Genomic DNA, 13,270 nt, shown 5'->3' with positions numbered 1-13,270 from the left:
CCTATAGGCGAGGTGAAACAATGGTCTCCAAAATAAGAGAGTGTCATTTTTTGCACAATTCCAAAAACATGGCAACAGTTTATGGTAATTTCAACACCTAAATGTGGTGGTCATTGGTCAAAGCTACTAAACAACATTTTATTGGTTTTGCATGGGCAAGTATTTTTTTCAGAAGTAATGAAACTGTTTGGTATGTGGCAAAAATGGTGAATATCGACATTTTGTAATACGCTAACATATTCTGAATTGTCAAAATGTCTTGTAACACCGACAGACCCTGGTTGTTGGTGGGCAGGATTGAACCTGGGACCTCAATGTATGAGCCAAAAGCCACATGGCCCTTAGCTAAGGCTGTAGCAGACTCATTACTATCTCGGTGATCTTGGGGCCACTAGAAGGGACAGAACACCACACCCAGAAGATGTGTGGGTTACAGTCTCACAAGTGATTATAACAGTTTTCTATATTTTCAATTGAAATTTGCTGACCAGATCAGTCTCACACGGAAGGTTGTGAACCAGTAGCAGTAGATTGCGTGCTCCCAGTGTGTACTGCATAGGGAGTAGATACAAATGTATTTAAATTCCTAAGTTAATGCTTCTTTGTTTGTAAGCTCTTATGCATGCTATGTAGCATCTAGTCTGCCTAGCACAGGGGTAGGCAACCTATGGCATGCATGCCGAAAGCGGCACGCGAGCTGATTTTCAGTGGCACTCACACTGCCCGGGTCCTGGCCACCAGACCGGGGGGCTCTGCGTTTTAATTTAATTTTAAATGAAGCTTCCTAAACATTTTATAAACCTTATTTACTTTACATACAACAATAGTTGCGTTATATATTATAGACTTACAGAAAGAGACCTTCTAAAAACGTTAAAATGTATGACTGGCACGCGAAACCTTGTATTAGAGTGAATAAATGAAGTTTCGGCACACCACTCCTGAAAGGTTGCCGACCCCTGGCCTAGTATAAGGTTTTAATTTGCAATTGCCTATGTATGCGGTACAGGGCTGGCCTTACCATGAGGCGAACTGAGGCGGACGCGTCAGCTGCCAGACTCTGGGGGGCGCCACTAGGACTCAGAGTGTAGAAAATTGTGTCTGCTGCTGGTGCATATGTATTCTCTCTGCTCTAGATGCACAGAGATGGTGGAGTGCTGGGCTGGAGGAAGGAGGGCACAAGAGACAGAACAGGCAGGCAGGAGAAAAGGTGAGAGGGAATAACAGAAAGCAGCAGGAGCTGCAGGGAGAGAGAGGCGGAGCCTCTTATGTACCTCTCTAACACCCCCAGGAGCCTGGACTGATTAACACCAGCTTCTCAGGGAGCTTCCTGTTTCCTGCTGCTTCCCTGAACCCACTTGAGGAGAACAGGCAGTCAACTGAAGTAGTAGGAGCCAGTTAGGCCCTTAAGACGCTGATATCTTCCCTCACTCAGGCCCTGCTACCAGCCTGCTTATTTGTCCCCTTCAACTGAGTGCCACTATACCTGGCACAGAACAGCAGTCATGAATGAAAGAAGAAAACGCCCCTCTGAGGCAGCATTCAGAAGAAGAAAGAAAACAGAGGAAGCTTTTCTATCTAAGCAGGAAGGAGCTCTCCTGAGATACATAGACACAAATGTTCACGGTGAGCCTTCCGGCCCCAGCGAGGATGTGAGTGGTGAGGAGATGCCTGATCTTCCAGTTAGTCAGAGTGCAGGTGACCTCGCAGCTACTGCGGCATCCATATCTCCATCTCAAATGGATGTAATTATGCACATTCTTGAAGAAAAGTGTAGCTCAGAGAAGAGTGTGGTGGAGGCACAAGAAACAGCTGCTGCTGAGTTTAGTTCCTTGAGTCTAGATGATCGAGGACTGTGGACCCATTTGAGCAGTAGCCTGAGGGACTTCCTTGTACTGCATGGGCCACAGCAAGTGAAAAACGTCATGTTCCCCAAAGACAATGAAAATAGAAGTTTCCATCCAACACATCACTGGCATGAAATCCCCAATGGTGACAAAGTGGAGAGGCCATGGCTTATGTACTCAAAAACCCAGAATGTTGCATACTGTTTTTGTTGCAAACTCTTCCAGTCTAATGTTCCAGCCACATTGGGTTCTACAGGAACAAAGGACTGGACAAATCTGGCTAGAAATCTGGCAAGCCACGAGAAGGCAGCAAATCACCAGAGAGCAAGAAAGAGCTTGAGATGAGACTAAGGTTAAAGGCCACCATAGATGATCAGCATCAAGAGAAGATTGCATCAGAGTCTCTTTACTGGCAAAATGTTCTGAAAAGGCTCGTTGCCATTGTGAGAATGTTTGCTACCCAAAACCTAGCACTGCGTGGCACTTCAGAACAGCTGTATGTGCCAAACAGTGGAAACTTCCTTAAAATTGTGGAGCTGATGGCTGAGTTTGATGCTGTACTCCAGGAGCATCTAAGAAGAGTCACCACCCAAGAAATGTACACACACCACTACCTTGGAAAAGCAATTCAAAATGAGATCATACAGTTACTGGCAACAAAAGTCAAACAGAAGTTTGTGGCAGATCTGAAGTCAGCAAGATATTACTCTATTATTCTGGACTGCACACCTGACATCAGCCATATGGAACAAATGATTTTAATGGTGCGTTTTGTAACAACAACAGAACCTAGTGAAAATCACCCTGCAGTGGTGACTGTCAGAGAGCATTTTCTAGAATTTATTGACATTGATGATACTACAGGAGCTGGTATGCCAAATGTGATTCTTAAAAAGCTGGAAGATACGGGAATTACGATAGCTGACACGAGAGGTCAGGGCTGCGATAATGGTGCCAACATGAGAGGAAAGAACAGAGGAGTGCAGACACGGATCCGAGAGTTAAACCCCCGAGCTTTTTTTGTCCCATGCAGTTCTCCTTCATTGAACTTGGTAGTCAGTGATGCAGCGTCAGCTTCTAGTGAGGCTGCTGAATTTTTTAATGTAATTCAAAGCATCTATGTATTTTTCTCTGCATCAACTCATCAATGGCAAATTTTGAAGGAACATCTGGGAACATCCTCTCTGACACTGAAACCACTGAGTGTCACACGATGGGAAAGTCGAGTGGAGGCGATAAAGCCTATCAAACACCAAATTGGGAAGATAGATGATGCCATAGTTGCCATTATGGAGGATAATGCTATGACAGGAAACTGTTCATGGGAGAACAGTGACAGAGGGAAGTGGAATCACCAGAAACATACATAACTTCAAATTTCTGTGTGGCTTAGTGTTGTGGCATGACATACTGTTTGAAATAAATGTTGTAAGCAAGAGACTCCAAAGTGTTGACCTTGATATATCTGGAGCAATAGAACAACTGGACAAAACAAAGTCATACCTACAGTCTTACTGGTCAGATGAGGGATTTCAAAACGTTCTGAAGAGTGCACAGAAGTTGGCAGAGGAACTTCACACTAAAGCTATTTTCCCACCCATTCAAGAATAAAAGAGTCACCGAAGAAGACATTTTGATTACGAGGCATGGGATAATCCCATAAGAGACCCCAAACAACAATTCAAAATTGAATTCTTTAACCAGGTGCTAGATTGTGCAATACAGTCAGTTGAAGAATCTTTCATGCAGCTCAAGGAACACAGCAGTATATTTGGGATGTTGTATGATATTCCAAAACTCCTCACTATACCTGAAGAAGACCTACACCAGCAATGCAGGGCACTAGAGACAGTGTTGACACGTGATGACATGCGCGATATTGATGCAAGTGATTTAGGCGATGAACTGAAAGCCCTTTCAAGATACATTTCAGCAGGATCAACTCCAAAGGCTGTTCTGGAATATATGTGCACAAATAAGATGACCACCCTCTTTCCAAATGCTTTTGTTGCTCTGCGCATACTTCTAACACTTCCTGTAACAGTTGCCAGTGGAGAACGCAGCTTCTCCAAGCTGAAGTTAATAAAAACACATCTACGCTCCACAATGACACAGGAGAGGCTGGTCGGCCTTGCAACCATCTCAATAGAGCACGAGCTGACCCAGACTGTGGACCTTCAGCAGGAAGCAGTTCAAATCTTTGCAACCAAGAAGGCACGGAAAACACCACTTTGATTATTCAAACAGATAAAAATGCCAGTGTTTACTATGCAGATAAGAAAAGTTACATTTGCTGTTCAGGCGTTTGAAAGTTAAGTGTTACTTAAAATTTTTGAACAAGGCATTTTAAGTTGTTAGTTCTCCTGTATTGGGGTAGGTAGCAGAGCAGTACCATGGGAGGAGTAGAACAGGAAGAAGGTAGAATTGAGATCTTTCAAACTTTTGGCCCAAGCGAGGGGGCACGTGGGCAGGGCCGGCTCCAGGGTTTTGGCCGCCCCAAGCAGCCAAAAAAAAAAAAAAAAGCCGCGATCTGCAGCGGCAATTCGGCGGGAGGTCCTTCACTCCGAGCAGGAGTGAGGGACCGTCCGCCGAATTGCAGCCGAACAGCTGGACGTGCCGCCCCTCTCCGAAGTGGCTGCCCCAAGCACCTGCTTGGTAAGCTGGTGCCTGGAGCCGGTCCTGCATGGGGGCGTCATTTGAGCTCCCCACCTCAGGTGCCAAAATGATGTGGGCCAGCCCTGGGTACTAACCTTTGAAATATTTTAGAAATTAGATTTTTAGTTCAGTGACACTTATGCACAGGTCAATGTTAGAGATGACAATACACAGCTTCATATAAGGAATATGGAAAAGTTATGAGAGAAAGAAGTAGTGAAGGCAAAGTCCACAAACAAATCCTTGCCTCTGCACTGAAGAGGAATGAAGAGCATGTTACAGCTCTTTCTAACTATGTCATCAACAATATGAAAAACCCATGTGATCCTGAATCAATCCAAAGGTGCTTATCAACATATCTACTGGACTGCATGTAACATTAGAAGTACCGAGTCTCTACTGAAAATAGCAAATGTTGGTGAAGAACAAGTGGAGAGATTTGCAAGAGTTGCACTTGATTCTGATGGGACATGTAGCTTCTTCAGGCTAGTCAAAAAATCTGGCATCAAAACATTTACTGATGTGGCCAAGACCAAATTTAAGTATGGCAAGGGAGGGACAGTCACTGCAGCTGTCAGTCCAGAAATTGTGTTCCACAGAGCCCTGTCCTTAGCAAGCTGCAGAGATGATGTTGCAGTAGTAACTGTTCTTAGTCACCCAAGAGGACTTGTTCCTATGTCTCTTTTCTATGCTAATGGGACAATAAGAACAGACTAAGCTGAATTAGGCATCAGACGAAAGCTCAAGCTGAAAGAATAAATACATGAGCTAAGAGCATGCCGCAAAGAAACCACAGTGAACATCAGAGATGCTATGACTGTCATGCAAATGATGGCTGGAGACAAGGTTGATGAATTGGCTGCTGAGTACCTGAGGCAGATCCTAAAAGGATTTGACAAAGCTAATTCTGTAATGGAAGTCTTTGACATATATGACAACAGTAACTCTGTGAAAGCTGCAGAAAGACAGCGCTGGACAGGATCTCAGGATGGATACAAGAAATACCAGGTGGTTGGTGAATGCCTTGTGCCTCCATGGAAAATGGTTCTAAACATGGCATCCAACAAGCAGTCATTTGTAAAATTCTTCTGAATATATGGCTCAAAATGCACCTGAGAGTGTAGGAGCATCCCCACCACAAACATTCCTCCTTGCTGGAGGCTTTTCCAATGGTGTAGTAGCAAAGTCCATCACCAGGAGAGGTGGTATAGAAGCTCAAGGCTTGTACAATACTCGGGAGGAAACAGATCCAAAGTTGCTTCTTCTTGCTGTATGTGCCAATATGGCTTTTGGGTCTCTTGCTATCAAAGGAACCATAGTAATTAGGTTTCAGAGTAGCAGCCGTGTTAGTCTGTATCCGCAAAAAGAAGAACAGGAGTACTTGTGGCACCTTAGAGACTAGTAATTAGGTCACCTGTTACAGATGTCCTTGCTCTTCACTCATTTCCAACAAAAATGGAACACATAACGTGTGGGTTGAAACAGGCACCATTACCAGCACAGTTGACACGTGTTGCTTCTGCTTCTGCATGCAATTTTTGATGCCCTCCCTCCTGTTTTTCTGTAACATACCTCCTGCTGTACACGCATTAACAAGATGTGACTCTGTGTTATCCCTGTTTGGTAATGGTGGGTGGGGGGATCTATGTTTAATGTTGTCAAAACAAAGGGAGCTTACTGCTTCAGAGATCTTGCCCAATTGGGGGAGAATGATGGACAAGCCACAATTTCTGCGGCAAGGAAGTTGGAAGCAGTGCTGTATGACCAGAGCAAGAAAGAAAAGGAGACCCACAGAAACAAATTGCTGGTGCCTCAGTCTAGCTACTCACTGGCCAAACTTCTACCATGTGAGGACAGTTTTGAGGACCATGTCAAAAGAGCATCTTGGCAAACACAAATTTGGATGTCTTTGCACATTAGTAAACCAGTAATTGGATCACCATTGCAACATGGATGGAAAAATGTGGATGATGAACTATTTCCCGTATTCTTCATGGGCCTAATGGTATCTGAGGTTCTACAAGATCATATTTGTGCCTGTACCAGTGGAGGTTGCTGCACAATCAACTGCATCTGTAGTCAGAACGATCTGAACTGTGCACGTGCCAAGGCAATGAAGACTGCGGTAACCCATGCACTCTCGACAGAGGCCATAATGATGAACAAGATGATGATAATGTTGCTGAAAATGCTACCAGCGCTATTACATTTCAATAATACTGTGCAAATTTATTATTAGATTTTGTTTTACCTTTAGATTGTTGTTGTGATGCTTTTGAGGTCATAAAGGAATCCAATTTTCTGTCTAGAAATAACACACAGTCATTAAACTAACTGAAACAAATGCGGATATTTCAAAGTGGACACTTTACTGTGTTGATAGTGTCATTGTTTATCCACATTTCTATGGTAACAGCACCATTTGAGAGCTGCACATCATACCTCATCTTAAAGTAGACATAATAAACTTCAAATGAGGCATGAGGTTGTGGGTGGGTATGTGTAGAGCAGGTTTATCAAGTCAACCAAATTGGTGGTGTTTGACGCTCACCCATTGGATGAATGTTCTGTAATGTCTGTTGCAAACAAAAAATTTTAATGGATATTCTTCCTAGCAAACTCATTCATTAGGCTAATCTCAGAAAACACACACAAAAGAAGTATCAAAGATGAAGAGAACTTGTTGAAAACGCTACTGAATACTGATAAAAAAAAAATCCTTTGTGACGTTCACTTGCCATGGCTCTCCTTAGAAGCAATCCCCAAATTTCCCCTCAGAAGACCAACCCAAACTCTTGCTGGAGGCATTCCAGTTTCAGGCCCATCGTTATGCCTCTCTCCTTCAGACAATAGAAAAATCCTTCTCGCAGCCTTCTCTCTGGCTTTCCGTGACTTGCTTCCTGCACTTGGTGTGTTTTCTGGCAGATACCTCCTACAAACTTTCTATAAAAAGCTTCCCATTGGCGTCTGATGGAGCGAAGAGCTCAGATGGGCTGACAACCTCAGCGCTGACATTTAGCAAAGGGAAAAACCTACAGTCGATTAGAACACTGACATCAGTGTCCAGCACTAAGTTACTCATATTTCCCTTCAATTCGCTTGACAGACAATGCAGGGAGCGTACTCAGGCATATATCAGTACAATCTCCAACTTCCTGGAGGCAACATTCCTTAAGGTAACGGGCTGGATTATTTGAAGCTTCCCCAGGCCTTTCATTAACACACTGCTGGATATTATGCAGATAGTGGGGGAGTCATACTTGGATACAGTTAGGGTGTCTAGTTCATAGGTTCATTAACTGTAAGGCTGAAAGGGACCATTATGATCATCTAGTCCAGTGATACTCCCACAAGTGGCTCTTTAATGTGTCTCCTGTGGCTCTTTGCAGCACATGATATTAACACACTGTGCGATTTAATTATTAACCAATCAGGATGCTTTTACTGTGTTATTAGCCAGTTGAATTATCAACTGGCACTAAATTATTAATTTATTTGTTGTAAGAATAAATATGTAATTAAATATTTTCCCTATCGTTTATTTAAATAGGAATAGTACTATAGTAAATCGTGAATTCACACGACTGGCTCTTTTGAGTAGTGTTGATCGCTAATTTGGCTCCTAAACCACCGAGGTCTGAGTATCGCCAATCTAGTCTGACCTCCTAGCACAGATCAGAGAATGCACTGTTTTGATTCCTGCAATAGAAGGAATTATTCTTCCCTCCTATTCCAGTGGCACCAATGAACCCAATGAGTGGTGGTTGAACGAGAGCGTATCTCTCAGAAAGCCTCTGGGAAACTGTTCCACTGAATACTTACCCTCCGTGGTAAAAATCGCCTTTTATTTCCAGTATGAATTTTTCTAATGTCAGGGTCAAAGCTTCTTGTGTCAATGCATGAAACAATCTAACATGAGTCACTGCAACCATGGCATTGGAGACAAGTGAGATGGGATGAAATTCTGTCTGTTTCAGGTATTTGTGCCATCCTTATCACTGCAGTCTCTGGGCTGGGCGGAGCCGCTTCATATACCCAGGAAACATAGGCCATTTTTAATACTATTTATACGTTGCCCATGTGTGGCTCAGTACAGCAGAACTGGATTATGCCACCCTTCCTCACAATGGGCTTGATTCTCCGTTGCTCTGCCCCTGTGTAGCCATTAAAAATGGGCCATATTGGAAAATGGGGGGAGGGTGAATCCCACAGAAATGGCGCTTTTTAAAAAAAAAAAACCTGAAACTTTCACAAGCCAACTTTCAATTTGTGAAATGTCCTGTTTCTCCAACAAAATCAGCACGTTTGGTTTTTCCCTCCTTTTTAAAACTTTGCCATTGAAATAGGGTGAGGGCTGGGGGAAGGGAGCTGTTTTGAAGATCTGCTCCATAATGATGTCCTCTCCTTGGGCTTTGAACCCACAGCCTTCAGCACTAAAGTCATTGGTTCTCTACTATTGGAACTAAGAGTAATGCCGTTAGCTGGTAGCAGGCCCACCGATTGGAGGGGGGGCAATTGCCCAGGGACCCGGGCTGCAGGGCACAGGCGACACTGGGGGTGGGTGGGAAGGGTCAGCTGCCCGCCCTCCCCAGATGCCTACTCAGGGCACTCGACCCAGCCCCAGCTGTGGAGAGGAAGAGGTGGGGCCAGAGCCTCTCCTCTTCCAGCCATGCTGCCTGATGCAGCACAGCCGCTGCCCTGGGGCTCAGCTACTCTAGGGACAGTGGCCGAGTGAGCCGGAGCCCTCCCCGGCGTGCACAGAGTCGGCTCCTGTCCCCAGGAACGGGGGTGGTTCCCAGGAGGGGGGGGCGGCCTCCTGCTGCCACCGCCAGGCGCTGCACCGGGCAGCCTCCGGGAGTGGCTCCGGAGCCAGGCTGCCAGAAGAGCAGCCGAACAGCCACGGGGAGCCGGGTCAGCGCAGCAGGAGGACAGAGCCAGTAACGTGGGATGGGAAGGAGGGGATGGGAAGATCGTGGGGGGCCCTGGGCTGGGGGTGGGGTCACATGGGAGGGGTCACATGGGGGTGTCACATGTCCCCCCCCATTAGCTGGTACCCCCCTTTGTGTCCTCCCACTAGTCACTTCTGGCAGGGCTCCTAGGCACGTGCGGGGTGGTACCGGCGGCGGCAAAGGCAGACAGGCAGGCATGTGGAAGCCCTGGCCATGCCGGAAGAGCACGCCCAGCAGTGCAGCCAGCAGCTCGCCGGATACCAGCCAGTGCAAACACCGCACTGCCCAAATGTCAGGCAGACAGCATCCCCCTTGACTGTTCTGCCCTGGAGCCCGGAATTGCTGTCAGCGGGCCTGGCTGGTAGCAATAGTAGGTTCTTATCCTCTTTTGTGAACCCCTACTAACAGCCTGCTTAGTGTGTTATATAAACAGTAGAGTGCCATTAGTCTGTGTCTGGCGGTATAGACCAGCAAGACCTTTCCCCAAAGAGCTTACAATCTAATATTGTGCCTTCCAGGATCAGTCTTGTCTTGGGCAGGGGGGTGGGGGGTGGGGGTTGTTCTAGGGGAATATCCAATTGTTCCTCCCAACAACCAGCAGCAGCATCGGTATTTTAACTTTACCACGCAGAAGAACCTGCCCACAAGAAAAGGAAAGAAACAGAAAAATCCATGTAATTTTATAACCTCCCTTAGTTTGTTAGATTGTCCCTGTGTGGGTATGAGTTACTGGTGCCTGAGGAAAACTACATGACACCTCATCTAACAAATTAAATGTTTCCATGCAATTAAAATGAAGCACTCAGCCTTAGTGTAATAAACTTAAGGCTATTAGTATTCCTAGTGCTGTTGCCTTCATTGTGTTTTACAGTGCCATAAATATGAACTCAGCGTGATGGCTCAGCAGGCACCGGGTATGGAGAAAAATATCTTGTAATATTTTGTTATTAAAACATTAAAAAGTCCTTTCCTTGAACACACACATTTTAAAATGTGCTTGAATTGGAGCCTCTGCTTTTCGTCTTGCAGTTATGTGCTGAGATATTACATCATAGCCTCTTGCGGGCCGGTGCTGTGAGAGATGAAGCACCTAAAGGCCTGGTCCAAAGCCAAATGAAGTCATTGAGAGTCTTTCTGGTTAGAGCTGGCCGAATAATGGATTTTGGGTTCGCTGGCAATTCCAAAAGAAAGAGAGATCATCTCAGGTTGAACTGAAACCCCTTTTTTTGGTAAATTTTTGGTGGGTTGAACAAAATGCTTGACCTGAAATGAAACATTTCATAGACTTTGAGGACTTGTCTATACTATGGGCTAAATTGGCGCTACTGCGATCAATGCAGCGGGCATTGATTTAGCGGGTCTGGTGAAGATGCAATAAGTCGATGAGAGCGCTCTCCCATCGACTTAAGTAATCCATCCCAACGAGAGGCAGAAGCTATATCGATGGGAGAGTGTCTCCCATTGACACAGAGTGGTGTAGACAGCGCGTTAAGTTGATGTAAGTTACGTAACTTATGTAGCTTAAAGAGCATCATTTACATTGCTAGTGTAGACTAGGCCTAAGAGTTTAACATTTAATTAAAAAAAAAGAATTGAAGGAAATTTTAAAACAAACAGTAGTTTGGAACTGAACAATTGAAAACTTTCATTTTGAAAATATCAAAATGAGAGTTTTGAGTTTTTCAGAAGTTTTTCCCCCCCCATCGTGAACAATTCTACAAAAACAACAAGAATTTGTTAAATGTTTGTGTTGCTGATTCTTCATTTTTTGGCCAGAAAAAGGTTTTGTTTGCAAAATTTCCCCCTGTTCTTTCCCCAAACCTATTGAAATCCTGGTGCGTCTTTACAGAGACTGGAATGAGCTTAGGATAAGAATCCAAGTGCTGATACGGAGCCTGCCACACTAGGATCATAGAATCATAGAATATCGGGGTTGGAAGAGACCTCAGGAGGGCATCTAGTCCAACCCCCTGCTCAAAGCAGGACCAATTCCTAGGATATGCTCTAGGAATTATTTTGGGGCAGTTCCCTGGCCTGTGTTATGCAGGAGATCAGACTAGATGATCACAGTGGTCCCTTCTGGCCTTGGAATCTATGAATTGTTGTGTGGCACTCGTCAGAGTAGTCAAAGGAACTGAGGTTGATCCAATAAATTTGGAGGCTGAAGGGCTCTCAGATGTTTTTATAGCATGGACCACATTTTAACACAGAGCTCTGCTCGTGGGCCTACCTCCCCTTCCACTGGGGATCATGCAATATTCTCGCTGACCTGGATAAAATAGATTAGAAAAGTGTCTATGGATTTTGAGCTGTAGCTAATGCAAAGCCCACCGAACTCAATGGGAGCCTTTCCAATGGGAGTCAATGGGCTTTTGAGTTGGACTCTAAGTGACTAATCATGTCACTTTCTCAATTGCTCTAGTTTTGAATGTCACACGTGACTCCCAGTACTTCCTTTGGGAGACTGTTCAGAACCTGGGAGATATCGCTGTCAAGATTCTTTTTCTTGGTACTCAGCCTAAATTTTCACAGTCTAATTTTCATCCCTTAATGCCTGGTTATACTCCCTTGAGTCACCCTGAATGATTCCCTGGCCTACTTTTTGTTTACACCCTTCCTAGATATGTAGCCTGTGATATTCCACACCCCAGCCTCCTTGGCTAAGCTATGCATATTTGAATTCATTTTGAGAGCAGGGTTTCAACTGTTCTAATAAAATCCCATAAACCTTTTATCTGCTAGTGGTTTCTGCTAAAAATAGCAAACAGCGGTATCTGGCAAGACTTACTCTTTATAAACACATGCCTATGGCTTACAGGTGGGTTTTAAAAAAAATCCACTAGATCTCTAGTGATTTCTCTCAATATTTGTTCTATTATTCATAGGGTTAGAATTGTCAGGATTACGTTCCTTTTTCATAGACCATATTTTGTTTCCATTTGTTTTTCTCCAGCCTTCCAGTACCACTCCAATTCACCATGATATTTCAGAAATACTGTTGGTTAATGGTTTAAAAAATGTTGTTAGGTAATTCCCTTAACACCTCACGCCATGTAGCCTAGATGACTGATTTACACTGTGTATGCTCTCACTTTCCAAGTACTCCCTCACCTGCTCTTTCGTCCAGATCTTTAAAGGTCCTTAGGCAACTAATACCCATTGATTTCATTGGGATTTAGGCACCAAAATAGTTTAGAGGATCTGAGCCTTTATCAAGACTCATCTTCACTCCTTAGACATCCAGTCCATTATTCTTTATTGTTACAGACTGATTTAAAATAAAGAGCTTGGTATCGCTGCTATTTGAGTCCTCATCCATTCCATGCTCCTTCTTAAGCCATCCTCACCACTCCTACTGAGGGCTTTGACAATATACTCCATATTATGCTCAATAAGGACAAATGCACAGTACTCCACTTAGGAAGGAACGATCAGTTGCACACATACAAAATGCGAAATGACTGCCTAGGAAGGAGTATTGCAGAAAGGGATCTGGAGGTCATAGTGGATTACAAGCTAAATAGGAGTCAACAGTATAATAATGTTGCAGAAAAAGCAAACATCATTCTGGGATGTATTAGCAGGAGTATTGTAAGCAAGACACGAGAAGTAATTCTTCCACTCTACTCCTCAACTGGAGTACTGTGTCCATTTCAGGAAAGATGTGGACAAATTGGAGAAAGTCCAGAGAAGATCAACACAAAATGATTAAAGGTCTAGAAAACATGACCTATGCAGGAAGATTGAAAAAAGGGTTTGTTTAGTCAGGAGAAGAGAAGACTGAGAGGGGACATAACAGTTTTCAAGTACATAAAAGGT

This window comes from Chrysemys picta, chromosome 5 (assembly GCF_011386835.1).
Source record: "Chrysemys picta bellii isolate R12L10 chromosome 5, ASM1138683v2, whole genome shotgun sequence".
NCBI lineage: Eukaryota > Metazoa > Chordata > Testudines > Emydidae > Chrysemys > Chrysemys picta.
This window is presented reverse-complemented; position numbering follows the sequence as displayed.